Source organism: Puntigrus tetrazona, unplaced genomic scaffold, assembly GCF_018831695.1.
Source record: "Puntigrus tetrazona isolate hp1 unplaced genomic scaffold, ASM1883169v1 S000000008, whole genome shotgun sequence".
Lineage (NCBI taxonomy): Eukaryota > Metazoa > Chordata > Actinopteri > Cypriniformes > Cyprinidae > Puntigrus > Puntigrus tetrazona.
The window spans coordinates 1,968,079-1,986,962 of NW_025047688.1; the positions used below are offsets into that span (position 1 = coordinate 1,968,079).

Here is an 18,884-nt window from a genome sequence, read left to right on the forward strand (position 1 = left end):
AAAAAAAGATGGTAATGAACCGTAATTATTACAACATAAACCTTTCAATTATACAGTTATGAGCTGTAAAAAGATGGTAATGAACAATAAATATTACAGTGTAAACCCTGGAATTTGACAGGTACAAACTGTCTTTATAGCAACGTAAATGTGTTAATTAGACAGTTTTAACCGTAAAAAAAACATTAAAATCCGTAAAATATACAGTACAGTGGGTGCAATCCCGTAAAACCAGTAACGTTGCTACCGTATTTTTGATTGGTAAAGTTCTAGCAACCACAGCTGCGGTTTTACCGTAAAATTTACGGTTTATTTTACAGTGCACATGGTAAGAAAAACGCCAGATATGGACCTCAATATTCATCCGTCACTACAATCTATTGTCTCCCAACAGTCCAAAATTAACCTGTTAAGTTATATGCAGCAAAGTAATATGTAGTTATGTATAGAGTAAACCCTATTGTATAAATGCAATACAAATACAATACAAAGCATCCTACATTTAGTCATATATATATATATATATATATATATATATATATATATATATATATATATATATATATACTAGAGTGTTGTCTGTTGCATATTTTAGTTACTTGCATATATAGGAACAATTCTATTTTTTCTGTGCACCACTGTTTAATGCTGCCGTCCGCATACTGTAGGTTTGTATCAGAATCCGTGTGATCAGTTATGAATTTTGCACAGGAATACTCTGTGTCTCTGTAAAGCACACCTGTGACAAAATTAATTCATAACCACGCATCATCATCAAAGACGCATCTCGGCTAGCTACTCGTAGATGTTTCAATCATAAAAACTCAACGATTCAGAAGAAGACATAGATAATGTCAGAGTTGATCTGATAAAACCATGCGTCTCGTAAAACTCTCCCGTTTCTTCAGGCGAGCCTGAAAACATCACACCTCAACATAAATGATGCGCACCGTTTTTAATTGAAAAGCAGACGTATCCGTTTGAGCGAGGAAGAAAAGAAAAACTCCCGTGTCTCAGCAATCCAGTTCATTTGACCGATATTCATTTGGCAATAAGCCATTACCAGGCAACAGCGCAAACTTGACGCAACTTTAAAGGCACCGCTAAACCGTCGTTAATATCAGAGGAACTTCCAGAAACCTGGAAACAACGTAGAAACGAAGCAACGACTTACGCCGCGATGTGACGGGGTGAAGGCATTCCTCTGGAAGGCTCGCGCTGGAATGCGATGCTGCTTCTCACGAGACGGATGAACGTCTTTCACAGGTGCGCACGAGCGCTCGTGCCGTCCTGACGCACGTGCGCAGTGTAAGCGAGCTGCTGGCCTGAGCGACCGCTGGATACAGGTACATTTAGTTAGTCTAATCGCTATCCATTATGCGTCAGTCCTCTCTCTCTCTCTCTCTCTCGCAAAATTAAATATTCAGTAGGCTTTACTTTATGTGTTTTACAAAAAAATAAAAAAGAAGCTATAAGCGATATAAACAATCACATTATCAGAGATAGCGCCCACCCATCACTGTTATATGAAACGAATGCAAATAGGAATTTTTGCATTTGAAGTAGCCTACGCAGTTTCCCGCGAAATCCGTCCCGCCAGATCTCGGTAGAACTCGTTAATAACAGCAGAGTGAAGCACGCCGGGATTTTGAAAGAATTTATTATGCGCTACCTTGATATTTATGTTTGGAAAACGCAAACAAATAGCATAAAAATGGAAACAAACGAAAAGATTTGGCAGCGAATGTAGCAAAAACACGCTTATTTTTTTACGGGATACAGGTAAAATGTCAGCATTAGCTAAGTGCAAGCCTAAATGTGCTTTCAGAGCCAGTCTTCCAATGGTTTTTCACAAGTTTATATGAATATGTGCCTCGGTAATGTGTTACTAATGAAACATGTTTGTTATGAAACAGCAGCGCAAATGGAAAGGATGTGTTTGAGATGAAAGCATACAGAATAATGCAGAGCATCTTGAGGATGAGAAATTATATATATATATATATATATATATATATATATATATATATATATATATATATATATATATTCACATCATTTTATTATTTACTTTTTATTGCTGTCCTTTTTAGGAGCAAAAACAACCATAATAGTTTATACCAACTTCTGCTAATTTTTTAAATAAATTATTTGGTCCTACTTTATTTTAGGAAGTGCCTTATACTATGTACTTACATTTAAATTAATAATTTGATACAATGTACTTATTGTGCACATGTTTTTACATTGTACCTGTAATTTTTAAAAATACCTATTGCATCTGTAATTACCCTTAAATCTACCCAAAACCTAACTTTACCCATATCCCACCTCCAAAAGCGTTTTTGCTATACAATATGAACACAATAAGCGCATTATACTTATTTTTGTACTTATTTACATAGTAGTTAGCCACCTAAATATGAAGCGCGACCCATTGTTTTTTTTTTTATTTCCACTTCAAGAGCAAAGCAAGTTTCTGAAGACTTCTGAAAGTTAACAGCGTGTTTCTGAAGTCTTTTTATCTCAAAAGATCAATGGAACTTTAATTCCTCGTATCACTTTTTCATTGAAGATAAATTTGCCTCGGAATTAAAATGAATGATTTATTATTTGAAATGGATGTCACCTCTGTGGCTTCTAGATAACGTGCATTAGCTTTCCCATAGTTAAGTGACCTATTTTTTAGTCAGCCGTTTACAATGAGAGGAGCTAAATGTAATTTGCTTGCGAGGTTTACGTGACGAATAGTAATGCAGCACCTTTTCTGATATGTGTACATATTTTGCATATGTTTCCATTCACCCGGAGTCTAGGATAGTGAGTGAACTCGAAGCAGCGTGTTTTAACGGCCAAGCTGCCTTCCAGACAATGGAGAAAAAGCGAAAAATGAAGCTTTGGGAATTTAATTAGTCGAGCAGTGGATGCTGAAAAGGTCAGACTGTCACTGTCAGTGGCCTTTGACTTTCTTTTGCATGCAACAGTAAGACCCTTTTCATGAGTAAATTGGTCTCATCCTCCCTCTTTAGCTTGTGGTAAACTGTAAAATGTCTCCAATTAAACGGACAGCTTCCAAAAACATCCAGAGAATCAGCCTCCCCCCTCCGTCTCGCTGAGTTAGCGTTCCCGGCCGTCTCCATGAGCGCCTGGCCTTTGCCTAATTCTAATCACCTCTAATGCGAGCTCAGCAGGGCAACGTTTTTATTTTACAGAGCTTGTAATGCTGGCCCACAACCACCAGACGCTGAGACGGACGAATCTGCTCGATGTTTTGAAATTTCAACACGACTGAGACGACCTGAATGTCGCTTAAGCTTTAACAAGTCAAGAGTGTGAAGTTATATATCAATAGGAGCAACTGTTTTATGATACGAATCCATTTTTATTTCCAATTTCTTTATTTTGCCATTTTAACTATAGGCTTATAACTTATGCAATACATTAGCGATGAAGTAACAAGATAAGGAAGCATTGATGGATATGGCAAATGTCTGAATACAAGCATATTGTAGCCTAAAATATTGCTTACAAATAATCCAAATGCATTACTTTATAATACATTCTCAATTTTTATGGGTTGTGTTTCCCTTTCTTCTTAACTTATCAGTGCTTCAAATTAAATGAAAAATGAAAATGTTCCAGACTTCAAGAATTGTCTGTGGCCTTGATGTAATGTAGTGTACTGTTTATCTTTTAATATAACACCCTCCATTCATATAACATGTGCCCTCTTTTGTTAAAAAACAAACAAAAACAGAACAGATGGTGGCAAAATGGACCTACTGAATAAACTTAGCGTCATTCCTCAGAAATCTCATAGGAAAACATTACCATAAAACATTTATCCTTGCACCACCGAAACCTCACAGATTGGACGCGCAGAAAAAAGAACCTGCATTGTTTTCCAGCAGAAAATAATGCAGGTTTGAAAATGACATAAGGGCAAACTAATTTTAGCCTGGAGTAAAGAAATGGCAGCGCAAGACTCGCATTTTAATAGCGCTGGATAAAAGTTGCTAGAATAACGTCTCCTTATGAAAGTGAAGGTCCTTTAAGCACAAATAAACAATTACTCGTGTAGTTGTCGGTCTACTGGTTCTCTCAGCAATGCTGTCTCATATTCATAAGAGAAATGCAGCAGCAGCTTATTTTGAGGTTTCTTCTCCATTTCAGCCACCTGCTGGTGGCTCCGTCTCAATGAAGTCAAATGCTAATACAGAAGCATGCGTTATGCAGCCAGCCGCGGATGTGTTTTGATCATTTCTCTTCCCCTTACTGTTTTTGTCAGGTATTGAGGCATTTTCAGACCCAGAGTTCGGGGAATACTTTCTCTCTCTCTGAAGTCGGTCCTTTCATCTTTGTTAAGCTTTTAGTTTTGTGACAAGTATTCGGGAACTGTTGCATAGGCTCACGCAAATCACGACTCGGAACAACGGACACATTTTCTCTGTGTTGGTATATGCTGAGAAACCCTGACGCATGCAACTATGCAATATGGTTCAAATGGTGCGTGCTGTTTTTGATGCATGGGTTTATAGAGGAATTCTTTCGGACGGAGGCAAATCAATTCATCGTTTTGGCTGCTGGAACAAAAAAAAGTGAGAACAAACCTTTTGAAAGTCAATTTAAAAAAAAATTAGGAAATCAAAAAGTCACAGTGAATGTAAAGGTGAAGTGTTTTCTTGATGTGCAAATGCTTTCTCCAATTTCAGCTTAATATCGAAGGATGAAATTCGTACCGTACGGTGATCTTCCCTAAAATGTGCACAGTGTGAAACACTGGCTGTCTAGAGATGCTACACGTTAACAGACGCACGGCAGAAAAGAGCGGGTGCTTTCTACGTTCCTTCGTGTTTATGTTTTGATTTGTAAAGCGCTTTGAGCTCCATGCAAAGTGCTGCATAAATGAAACTTATTATTATTTAAGTGAAATCTTAAATGCTGGAATGAGACGGTCAGGTGTATCTGCAGGGCTGTCGTATAGGTTTTGGCCACTTTGGTCGTGGATTGATAAGTACTGGAAAAAATGTAGGAAAGATACTGCTGTTGCACTTTAGTGAATGGGAATTGCATGTCGTAGTCAGTTTATGATAATAATGTGATTAACCTTACATAACACAAAAAGAAAACAAAAGGCCTTCGTGTCCAAAACCCCCAAAAAATGCATTTCATTATGCATTAATGCAAGATTAGTGTGACTTTTTTTCATAAATTGGAATGTGTGCAAAGGATTGTGATTGGAGCAATGCGAAGGATGCATTCCTCAAAATACACAGAATAAAGGGAACAAAATGAAGGCGGCCTTCAAAGGTGAGCTGTTCATCCTTACTAAGATGCAGCCTAGCTTTTGAGGCACCCTTTGACTACACTAGTTTGTCTGACTGAAACCTGTTACTGGATGTGTTCGACTTCAATCAATGCAAGATGAGTAGACATTTTCTCTAATTTCACCATCCTGGTCTCATAAAAATATATACCTCTGTGCGCTTTTTATGCAACACCGTTTTTACACAAATCCAATATTCAATAAAAAAAATGTTGTTACATTGATATATGCATGTATTGTAGTGGTCCAGAATTGAAATTTGTGGACTAAAAGTTATTGTAAACATGCCCTACGTCTATGAAAACCCATAGACACGAAGCAGGATGTGTGTGATGCTAACATTCAAAAGCATCCGTTTTCAAATCTTTCAGCATTTTAACATTGTTTTGAAGTCACAACAAGATATTCTTCTACGCTATATTAATAAACCTAGTAAAAACGTAGATAAATGCGATATATTATTACGCTGTTATTTATATTTGTGCGTACAATATATCAGGCAGCACATATAGTATTAAATCAAACTTGCTTCTGTTGCTTCATGAAAACATTGGTGTATTTGCCAAATGCTTTGATCGATAAATAAGAACGCAAGCAGCGTGCAAGGGTCACTACGGCAAGCAGAAGGGGAAGTAGCTACACATGCAATTTTCAGTTGCCATTTTTACAGAAAATGTTATGCAAAATACAATTAAACATGCAACGTGATACGGTTGTAAAAAAGTTGATTGTGCATTAAGAGTAAATAATGCTTTATTTAAAGTATTGTAAGGTTTCGTTCCAAACAAAGACTATTTTAGCATATATCCAGTTCAGTCCCTTGAAACCTCAATGCCATTTTTAAATAAAAATATTGCTTAAGTGAAACTCTTTTAAACAGCAGCCGAGCTGTGGCATTTAACAGCGTATTCCTTATTTTTGCACTTCCTTCAACTTAATAACAGTCATGATAACAATGCTTCGTGTGCTGATGCATTAACAGATGGTGTTTGCCGAAGCCAGTAAAGGGTTTAGTTCGTACCCGAACTCTGCCGCTTCGTATCGTATCATAATCTCTCAAATACCTTTGTCAAACACTGAGTTTTATTTGATGAAAATAGCAGGAGGTTGAGCGTAAAGCAGCGGCTACCTCCCTGCTTTAGGACAACGGGGGAAATAAAGCGCTTGATAAGCCCGCAGAATTACACTCAAGATGAATTAAAATGTCAAAGAATTCAATTCCAACAAGCAAGGGAACGAGGAGGCTGATTATCTGAGCCACCAGGTGTGTTTTCACAAGCAACGTCAAAGCAGCGCCTCCTGTTTACTAATGAGAGTTTATTTTAGCTTTTAATTAGATATGCACAACCTAGCGTGACACTGACAGTCATTGATTAATGTTGACTGGCCCAGTCAAGAAGTGCGTATTATGTGTATCATGTGACCCGTTTCATTCAGCCTCCGAATCATAATTAAACTGACCCTGGGATTATAAATGGCTGGTATACATCTAACCGTCCAATACTTCGTTTCATTTAAAGACACAGTTCTCGAACAGGAATAATTCGCTCCACCCTCGTGTCATTTCTCAAATGTCTTTTCTCCGAGAACAAAAAGACTTTTTCGCGAGCGCCTAAGATGCTCTTTCCGGAAATGAATGGTAATTAATGTGTCAAAACATTAAAGGCAAGATAATTGGTGAATTACGGGCATAAATTAGCTTCGAACACTTTCGAAATGTTGCGCTCAGTCGCATCGACTTTGTTTTAGAGATATTCTGACACAGCGCGAAGGAAAGCAGCACGTCGGTCCAAAGCCTCGGTTTGTGTTTATGGAAGAAAAGCAGAGAGGTTTAGAATGACACGATGGTTGATAAATGATGACAGCATTGTCATTTTGGGTGAACTGTTGCTTTAATAATAGATAGCAATGAAGGTAGCTTTTCTTTGGCCTTTATGTGCTCTGTCATAATAAAAACACGCTGTCTGCGACTCTGTACAGCCGGTGACATTAACAATACAAATTATGAATTATTTATTTCAACGGACTGATATGACCTTCTCGTTCTTCATTCGTGTATGTTATAGTTTTGCATTGTGCAGATCATTAAATCATACAAACCACAGAAACATTAGCACTCACGCACAGCTCATAAGTAAAGGGATTCGAATCTCTTCTAATGTAAAATGTGAAAAAGTATGAAACGCTGAAATCAAATGGTCAGCGCCACTGTTATTTCTAATAGGCTACACAAGTGAAAATAGCCATAAAAATGACCAGGGTATAATCGCTTGGCGTAATTGCACTGTATCACATTACGTGTGATTTCCACTTTCACAATTACTGTGCATTTTGGCTCTCCTTTTGACGACAATACAATAAAATCCCAGTTGGCCATTTACGCTTTGAACGGTCTTCATGTTCTGCTTCAGCGGGAAATTAACACAGGAACCTCATGCCACATAACTCGCAAATTAAGCTTTAATCTTTGTAGGATTTTAAACGATCGCTTAATAATGCCCATGTTTGGTATCCGGCACCGCCCGCTTTCTTTTAAAGTTTCGGCTGAAAACTGTGCCTGAAACACCATTCTTGAGAAACATCACACTTTTCGGGAGGTCTTTGAGAGGAAACTGTCAGATTTAAAAAAGAGAAAATATTAAAATCATAAATCATTCAGCTCAGTGAATCAAAGACGTGGCACTCTTTGAGACACTGCTCTATTTCACAGTTCCTTTGAGGACAGACTGACAGCAGCTGGAGGGCTTGTTGAGACTAGAATTCAAAATTTCTTATTAGGTTTGCCTTTATAAACAGAAATTAAAAATTATTTTAATGGGGAGGCTATCGGTTTAACCACTACAATTGAGCTGCAGGGGTAGCTAACAATTATTTTAAAAGCATGAAAAGTAAAAATTTAAACCAATGTTTATGTTAGAAATCCAGTCATAGTGAGACTGGGAGTAAAAAAAACAGCACTCTTTGTACTTGACATTAATTTAGTTATAAACAGTTTAAGTTTTCCAAGGAACATTCATTTTATAGCAAATAAATATTGGAAAATAATACCAACGTATGAGACGTGTGTGGGCGTATATCATAATTCAGCAGCCAGACAGTCATTCCTGTAAAAGAAAATTTCTAATTAATTATTAAAACAATATGCAATTATGCAACTGTCTCAATCATGAAAAAATATGTCAAAGAATGTGGTATATATAAAAAAGCTTTTGCACGTTAAAAACACACAAAGAAACGTGGACATTTTGAAAAAATGTGAAAATGTTAAGAAATATTCGGAAGGTTTTAATTAAAAAGGCACCTATATTAACAGATATGACTAAAATGACAAAAAAAACGATGAAAAACAGGAAGTGTGTTATTCGTAAAAAAGTCATGAATGTTATTTTTCACTGAATGAAAAAGCTAGCAGATCTGAATGAAAAAAACGGCATCTTAAAAATGAGGCATGTGTATTGCCGCATTTTAATAGCGATGCATAATGGATTTAACGCAGCGTAATGTAGTCATAAATAATGGTTAGATAAACAACTATTATGTATTTCAGAGTTGACCGGCCTCTTGGCTGCGATCAGAATGATGTCTATTTAATAAGAGCATCTTTATGAAACCCGCTGCAAGATCCAGTGGCCCTTGTTTCTCTCCCTTAAAAAAGTGACAGCGATGCTTAATTAGACTTAAAATGCACCGCGGCGCCAGCGTACGGCGACGCTTCCCTCAGACGTTTTGGTAGCAAAGTGTGATTAGAACAGAATTCCGCAGAGCTTTGCTAATGAGGATGTTGTACCGCAGCTACACAGCACATGAATTTACAGATTTCAAGATTTCCCAGCCACGCCGCTACGTGTAATAATGTTTATCTTGAGCCACTCATTATTTTCCATGTGCAACCGTTCCCAAGCCGCAAATAGTGGAATTACTATAATTAAAAGCTTGCAGCAAATGTGCAGCAATTTCAGAGGTGTTAAGGTTAGTGCATTACTGTGCGTGGAGCGCAGGCAGAGCGTAACACTGAGGCCGCTTCTAGCACCTGCTTTACATTCCCCTGTTTCAGCTGCTCGTGGACATTCATTAATGACTGCGCTTTACTCAATTGATTACGTGCATCTCCGCGGTCAGTTCTCTCCAAACAGTCGACGTGACCATTGAAAGAGACTCTTAGTTTAGCAAAACAGTCCAATTCCACTGAATAAAGAAGTACCTCTGACATTTATTAAAAGCAAATACTGACTTGAGACTGCTCTTTTACTGATTATATAATGCATTCAGCTACAGACACAAATAGTCTGGTGAAAAATGTCTTCATATTTTATATGAGTATATAAGTATATACCACAAAAAAATAAATAAATAAATAAATAAAAAAAAATTATATATATATATATATATATATATATATATATATATATATATATATATATATATATATATATATATATATATAATTTTGTTCAATTATATCTGTTGATAAAGCAATATTTAATTAATTTGTATGAGCTTCAAAAAATTACTATTTAAAACACATTCATTTATTTATACCCTTTTCCGTCAAATTATATGTATTACATTAAGTTTCTTAGTTTGTGATTAATTCAGATTTACATGAATCTTAGGTCTAGGTCTAAAAGGCACGCCACAATGATGTACTGTCTGTTTATAAGAAAGCTGTGTAGTGTTCAGATGTTTGTGCTAATTGTTTTGGGAGCGCTGACCCATAGTTTAAGGAACTGTGCTAAAATCATTTGAGGAAAAGCACAGAATATCTGTAGACGAGCAACGCTTCAGATGCCGTGTGTGGGCTCCGTGAAACAACATTATGCACAAGTTTTAAACAGCGACGAGCAGACGAGAAACAGATGGACTGAAAAGAAATATGACCACGGGTTTCCAGACAGCTGCTGATTTTTGTTCATTACAGCCAGAAAAACTCTCCTCGTCTCTCCGTTCGCCAATCAATCTGTTCCGGTACCCCGTCTGTCCCTGTCCCATTCTGTCTGCGTCTTTTCTTTCTTTTACCGTCTGTTCTTCGTTTTCACAGGAGCTTTATATGAAGCCATCTGATTTTTTGTCCTGGTGGTTAAAGAGCCATGAAATGATCTAGCTGCCCAGTGTCTGTATCAGTCTTTTATCTCCCACTAACAGCCTGTCACCCAAGACTTTCCTCTTTAGCCTCTGCCATTAGTCTTCTTGTGAGACATCACAGTTTGTGCCTTCACAGAGGTTACAGGCGATGGATATACTACGATACCAACATTAATATCGACTGCATTGCTGAATTCAAGGAGAAAATTGCAGCGAAGTCTTTTTATTCTCAGAGCGTCTGCTTTAGGCGCACAGTAGAATGACACAATATTCACTTTTCAGCAGGTCACTGCATACAGTATTGAATTTGCAGTGAATAAAAAAGGTTAAAGGGGTGGATGAAGAGTACTTGGGATTTTTTTTCCTTTTCCATGCGCATAAATTGCATCCATTTCCAGTCCTATTTGAATCAAGTTTTGCTCTTAAGCAAAAAAGTTTATTAAACAGTTCATTTGCTTAAGATTTACTCTCTCTCGGGTCATCCAAGATGCAAATGAGCTTGTTTCTTTATAGGAAGAGCTTTGGAGAAAGTTAGCATCACATCACCGCTTGTTGGAGTGAATGGGTGCCGACCCAAACGGCTGATGAAAACATCACGATAATCCACAAGCAATCCATGAACACGCCACTTCAGAAAACCAATTCATGTCTTGTGAAGTGAAAAGCTCTGGTGTAAGAAACAAATTCAACATTAAACTGACAAAATATAAGTCCTCCATACATAATGCTGCTTTCTCAGGTGAAAATCAGGAGAGAAACGAGCAGCTGAATGCAAAACAGTGAGAGACATAAACATTTTCATTATTTTTTAATTATTTATTTATGTAATTTGGTCGCGATGAACAGTAAACATTAGGGAAACATTTAATTTTATCATTTTTAATCTCAACGTTTCATCTTTGATGGAAACCTATTATAAATAATAGGTTTTTGACACAAATTTCAATTCAATTCTGACTCACAGGCTCTACTTCTGATTAAATTCACTTCAACTCAATATGAATTATTCTGATGATTCATCAGGTACAGTACATGCTAAATGTTCTCAAGGAAAAAAAAATCTTTAATCGCTTATTTTTTCAACTGACTAACAAGTTTATGGTCAACAAATATGTTTAGTTTTTTCTGAGTGTAGCTTAATTGTGACATTGTTTACAGCCTTTTATTTATAGTTTAAAAGTCTTTATTAAACAGTAAATGTTTTATTTCATGCAATGCAACGTGACAGAAGAGATTAAATCGCCAGCAACGTATCGCTTAGCGTAATGCTTTGAATTAAATAGCATACACTCACTTTATTCGCTATAATACTGCTTCTTAATAATTCGGATGTTATAATATTTTCTCAAAACTGTTTTCTTATGAACAGGTTATGAAGTCCTGAAATGCGAGGCAGCGGTCTGAAGTTCACAGTTTCCCCGGGAATAAAAAGACCATCACCCGCTCATCACTGGGTTACCAAAAAAAAACTATTTGGAAACTGAAATTGCATACATAAACTTCACAAATACTTTTACTCCTATTTTGAAGTTACTGTACTCTACCTTTGCATTTTCTGCAAAAGCGTGAGAAGTCATACCAACCTTATCAATATTTGGTTGTTGATCACCATTTAGAAAAATCGTTACATTACCATCAATGCTACTGCATACAGAAATGTGACAAAAATTTCTCTATATTTTCTCTGATTTTATCATAATGGTAATTTTATTATAATTATTCTTATAATTAGACAGTATTTTTGCTGAATGTGTTATTATGTTAGTACCTTAATGACTGCCATGGACAGATCTTCTTCATATTCTGTGTGGTGATCAGTTCAGATAGAAATGAATCTTTTCCAATAAGTTTTAACTGATTTTTACATTTCATGAGTTTTTTTACCTTTTGTAAAGCCATTTAGTGTCCATTAAATAAAAGATACCCTGAATGTAAAATTAAAACTGCCGTAGCTGTTATGGCATTGAGTCCATGTGCATCAAACTAGAAATGACAAGCTGGTCGACAAAAAAGGAAAAAAATTATCATAAAAAATATATTTTCTGAAAATTTTTTAAAAATTATTCAATAATTTTGTATTGCTGCCAAGGTATCTAGTCTTTGCAATGTTTTATTATATAGAGATCGTAATCTATCTAATTCGTGGTTCAGATAGACGTGATGAAAGCATTGAAGTTACAGCGCAATTAAAACATAACAAAGTCTTTAATATTCAGTAAAACAAAGGCAGAATAACTGTATAAGCTCAAGCCGGTAAGCTATAACTTCGTTCTGATCGTGCAGTTAAACAAAAGGCAGAATGGCATTACTCATCTTGAGCATTTCGAGTTAAAGTGAAAGAACCACAACTGGTGTTATGTGGTGTTCTGCCTTGGTTTCTCTGGGGCTTTTTGGAGCATACGGTTATGACAACTCATTATTTTCTCTGAAACAACCAAATTGAATTATGCACATGAAAAAGGATGTCTGGAATCTCCCAAATATCAATAACTCATTTTCGACCAAAATCTAAGTTACGGTCTTTTACCTTTGCATCGCAGTATCGCAGATGACTACACACTAAAAATACTTCCTACCTTCAGATGTTTATTCATGTTTATTTCGTGATGAAACTGGTATTGAAGCAGAGGACATCACTTCACACTGCAACTTCTCTTCACTGACTAAATCACTGACCTGCACTTCACATTAAAACTGCTCACTGCTGACACTTACTTATTCTCCTTCTGTTCTCCTCTCAAGGAGGCAAGATCTTATCTAAACTTCTCCTCTCCAGCCATCCTGCCAACATGCCTCTCTTATAGAAAACCACAGACCTGCCTCTCTTTTTTCCATTCATGGTAAAAAACACTTGAATGAGTTGAGCTTTCTAACTGAGGCTATCATTGAATCCTATCCCACTGGTAGGTCTTTCAGGGTGGCCCGGGAGGATAGGTATCTGGGGTTCCTCAGGGATCGGGTTCTGAGACCCTCCCTCTTCTTCACATACACTACATCACTGATGTTGCCTTTACACAAGATCAGTAAGATGAGGCACTTCCTAACACAGCATGCTGCACAACTTCTTTGTTCAGGCCTACTACTGCAATGCTCCTCTCGCTGGACACAAGCAAACCAGCTACCAGTGCGGAATGAATGGTCTTTCAACAAGCCCAAAAGAGCCATGTTGCACCTTTCTTGGTCTCCTTTGCTCTTTCTGTCCCGGTTGCAAACTCTTGCATTAAATTCAAGACATTGATGCTTGCTTACAGAACAACCATGGGTTCAACATCTGCCTACATCCACTCACTATTACAAATCGACATCCTCCAGAAGCCTGAGATTGATGCCTCATGGTACTATCTCACAGAAAGGCTCCAAATCTCTCTGTTCCTGGCTGGTGAATGATTTTTGTGCTAACATTTTAGAATAGTTTTAAGGACTAGAACTGCATTTCAAATCTCAAATGCACACATTTGGTTTGAAAATGAACTTCCTGACAAAAAAAAAAATATGGAGTTCTGGAATGAAACTCTAGATGGTGCGGTCCGATGGGTGTAACTCAATCATCACAGCTGATTTTTTTATGAAACCCTCCACCTTCCCCAGCTCCACCTGTATAGATCTCCTACAGGGTGATTCATGTATGCTATATGGGGTTATTCACATGAGTTACATGTGCAGCAGCACTTCCTACATGCTCACAGCAGCAAATCCTGTGCAAGTGACTTTTACACTATGGGGTGGGATACTTGACTAACCAGCGGATTGACTTTCATTGCACAGCATCAAAATGTGTTTCAGCCATTCTGAAATGCCTGAGCAAAATCTGTCATCAAAGTAAGTCTGTATAATTGTCTTAATTGTAAGTCTCCATCGAATCCATTCACTTCAGAATCCTGGCAGAAATGGCAGGTCATCGGGTACTTTTCACTTTCTATTAAAGAATACTAGGAACTGCAACTCTCTCAGCATTCCGTTTCTCAACTATTATTTAGTATGGAAGTATAGGCATGAGGTATGAGGACAAAGTGCTGTTGACATTGAACAAACATTCTATTAATGTTACCTGAAAAGCATTTAGAGAACCTTACCAGAACATTAGCCAAAGTTCTCAGCCAAACGTTATTTGCACTCTCAGCTACTTAGAGCTTTTTTAGAGTTTCTGACGCCACACATGATGCATCGCACATGCTGACTTTCAAATGGAGCTGCTAAGCTGGGCTCTTGTGGATCAATTACTATAATGTGTCTGCCATTCTCTTTGGTCACTGCCTCTACAATGAAGCTCTTAACTTAAAGTGACTTTCTAGACACTCATATTAAATAAACCCGTGTGTCTGTTTTGAATGGGGATGAGGAGCGAGCCAGTTGTGTTAGTCCCAACAAAGCTTAAAGAGTCAAAAATGACATCGGCTCTAAGGATACAACGACGCCCTTTACAAAGTGCACTTCACATTTTCCTTTGATAACACCTTGTATGGACGCGAGATCAATGAAGCCCCAGAATCCTAAAGATTACGGTGAACCGCCATGAGCCTGCTATGAAGTTAAATCTTGAATTTCTGTCCAGTAAAAGATAGCGCCAGGCCACTTTCATCGCAGTCTGTTTGATCTCAACCCTCCAGGCTCATATTAAAGGACCAGCAGTAGCCTATCATTAGCTGTGGCACTTTTATCTGCAAAAGGCTGCATCAAAGCCACTGATCAGACAATACTGTCCTTAAATGGTGATGGAAATGCCATCTGGTTATAATTTTAACTCTGGCGACAACATCGGATGTCTGAATGTTTATTAGCATCTTTTTTTGAGGTAGACTTCATCCGCTCAATATTTTGATTTCAGATTGCAAAAAAACCTCTGCTTTCTAACCTTAACCTCTTGCCTTGGCTGATTAGCATTTGTCATTAAAACGAAAAGTGAAGCTTAATTATTATCTGGGCTGGAAACACAGATGCGAGGTAAATGAGAGGCTGCACGGTGAATAGGGAGATGAGGATGTGTCAGACCCATCGTTATGACAGCTTCTTGACTGAGCCCTAAGGGGAACTGTCAATATTTACTGTAAATCATCAGACCCATTCAAATGGCCCCATCGTGATCTCATACCCACCAAAAAAAAAAAAAAAAAGTTTCATGATAAAGTTGCATGGTTATTGTAGATAAAAATAATTTGTCTAAAGTGCTGTATACTATAAAACACAGCAGTAGTCAGTAAATTGTCTTTACATATAAAATGTGGTTGGAGTGCAGAATGTTTCTGAGAAGTTGCCATGTAAGTATTACAGTGCTTGCACCAACTCCAGATCTAACTCCTCCAATTTTTACATATCTCTAAAACCCATCTCCACCTCTATCAAATAGTTCCTACAACTCATACTGTTGTTACAAAGTGTAGGTTTATAATTCTCTGCTACCACTTCAGTACTTAGTGAAGTGAAAAAGTGTTGTTACAAAGTCCTATTACGCATGATTATATTTACACCTAACATTATGAGGGTTGTTACCTGTGTTACAGAAGTTACAGAAATATTAAAGCTGTACCCAGCTCAATTCTTGATTCTCAGAACATTCTTTTCTGGAATGTTTTCTTACTATAACCAGAACGCTCACTGTAGGTTAGGGGGAACGCCCAGAGTTCCGCTTTAGTTCCCATAAGGTTCTCGTTAATATCATGTTCTCTTCAATTAGACTGGTCAAATATCTCTGAAATCACAATATTATATTAATTATAAGTAATTATTCGATAAAGAGACCAATAAATGAGTGTTAGTCATTAAAACTGAAATGAGTGGTAGCTCCTTTTTTTGGGATTTTGTATTTGGTATTAGTAGACTGTCTGCTTAATATATTCAACACTTTATTTTGATAGTTGTATGTTGTGAACTCATCAGACACTTTTGCATATATGTCAACTTATTCTACTAACTCCCTGAACCTAACAGTCTACTTCTGAGAGTTAGTGGACATACATGCAAAGTTACAAAGTTACATATCATTAGTACATTGTCTGAAGCGGACTATGGAAATAAAGAGTAACCAAACATACATATTTATTTAAAAACATATTTGTACGCTCTGTATATACCTGCACGGTTTGGCCTTTGAACCTTGCTCTCCTTCACAGAATCTGTGACCAGTAGACTAACACCTGCAGTATATGAAGAGCTACTAAGTTATTTAAACGTGTTCTTTTTCTTTGGTCACATCTCATCTCGACTGCAGCTCCATGTCACCCTGACTGCCACGGTGCCAAAAAAAGATGGCCTCTGATATGAACAACTCTTGAAATGAAAATTTTAGATGATCCACACTCGCTGCTATCAATACATAGTATGAGTAAAATAACTGAGTAGTACAATTGTGGTCTTGCGCATGCAGATGCACTTATAATTGTAAAGATACACAACTGTATCTCATTATGTGAGTCTCCTTCTCCACCAACATAAATACAGGAAGAAATAACAGCAGACTTGTCTGTCAGTGAATTGAGGTCATGAAAAGGCCTTTCTGTGGCTGTTGTTGAGTGCTCTGAATCTTCTGAAGGACATGAAAGGCCATTGTTCTGGGCTGAAGTATCCTTTGAGGTTCACAAGTAGACATTGTCTTGGAAAGCCTTTTATTACTGTGACTCAACCACTTTTACCTGCAAGTGTATCTGAAGGTCATTTGCCCTAACAACATATTCTGGATGAAATGACAGATTTTTTTGTGCAAATTTTACATTAGGAAAAACCCAGGGAACATTATAAATACCTGTCACGTGTTATTTTGTCCACGAGGAGGAAACAATTCTGAGAATAACAAAAATGCATATAGGTTACTATCTAGTGTGCTTTTGGTAGACAGCAGCATGATATGCATGATATTCCACCGCCGGCCTGTTGCTTAGTTACCAACAATCTCTGAATGTTTCCATCTTACGTCAGTGGGCTATGTGGATGTAATCGATTTTGCTGTGAATTTCATCCTTGTCACTATTCATCGCATTACATATGCACTGATTTTGCTCATTATCATAAAAAAAATAATATATATATTTTCAGCGCAAGTTATTAAAATGCATCAAGGGTGAAATATTTACACGAAATTTATAATTGAGGTCGAGCTGCCATCGACTCACAAATATCATTATTTAGGAGCAGAATCGCTGTAAAGTGCACAGACTGGACACATGATGAAAATGGAGAAGGTATGAATGAAGCGACTGGAAACTGCATAAGTAAATCCTTTAAAACTTCACAACCCGACGCTCACGCAAGTTGATGAAGATGCGCAGGCTGAGAGAGAGAGAGAGTTTCATACAGGTGGAGCTCCGCCAAAAAAACATCACATTTATTTTAATAATAGTTTTTTTAGAGAAATGATAATAGTAATGCCTTTGATGCAGTTCAGCACTGTTCAGTCGTACAGATGGATGAATATGCTTTTGGATGCTTTTTGAGTCATGGAAAATATACAGAAAGCAATTGCAAGTCAGGTTCTGCTTGAAAGGTATGTACTTTTTCCCATTTCGATGTACACACACAAGTCACTTAATTCAGTGTTTATCTTTTAAAAGGTTTGTTTTATATCTCAGTTTAGTAAAAGGTCTTACTAGTGAAAAAATAAATTAGCATGGATGTTATACTAAACCATGTTATGCAAAAATAATTCTATAATACATAAATACAAATTCATTTAAATAAACCCCTACAGGTGTCTTAATGGCTTTTAGGAAAAATAGGTACAAAAGTCATCAAGCAAGAGTGGTCCTTCTCAAAAGAGATAAATATAAAATATTAAAGTGCTAATATGAACACTTTCAGTACTAAACGGTCACACCTTATATGAGGTGGTCTTAAGTTCTATGTACTTGCATCAAAAAATGAGTATACGTACTTGTTGTGTCTCATATTGTATTACAAAACACTTTGCTGGTATTTGAGTTGTGGAATACATGCAAGGTTAGGGACAGGTTTGGTGGTCGGATAGCTAAAGGGTAAGTTAAATGATGAGTCAACAGTGTAATTATAAATGTAAGTACAGAAATTAATTAAGATGTGTATATATATAATAAAATGTTAAAACATGTATGTACACAATAAGTGCATTGTACCAAATGATTAATTTAAATGTAAGTACATAAAAGGCCACCTAATATAAAGGACACTAAAATGTACTTTAAGCTACATATATATATACACTTTGGGGTAAATAAGGTACAAATACTGGCCCAGTGACATTTATACAGTGCATCATATAAAAATGCATTTATATCATTTTAAAAATATGCACCATTAACTAAACGAGTAGAAATCAAATGTACTAGAAACTGATGAATCCACGCCGACCGATGCGGTCACTAGCAAGCCGGTTTTCGCTTTAACCTTTCAGGATAAGGGCTGATGCTGAATATACTGATGAAATTACCTTTATTGCTCTCGGGTTTGGCCTGTTTATGCATTGAAACTGAATGACTGATCCCACCGGCAGATGTTTCAGGACTTAAACATA

At 36.9% G+C, this 18,884-nt stretch overlaps 1 protein-coding gene across 1 annotated transcript in view; it reads right to left on the reverse strand.

Annotated features, from left to right (window-relative positions):
- The window catches only part of LOC122332302 (5-hydroxytryptamine receptor 1F-like), a 28,524-nt gene extending 27,294 nt beyond the window's left edge, over positions 1-1,230 (reverse strand). The window contains exon 1 of the mRNA XM_043229618.1: positions 1,175-1,230. The gene's annotated coding sequence lies outside the window, so the exon portion shown is untranslated. The remainder of the gene's footprint in view (positions 1-1,174) is intronic.
- Between the last annotated feature and the right edge of the window lie 17,654 nt (positions 1,231-18,884).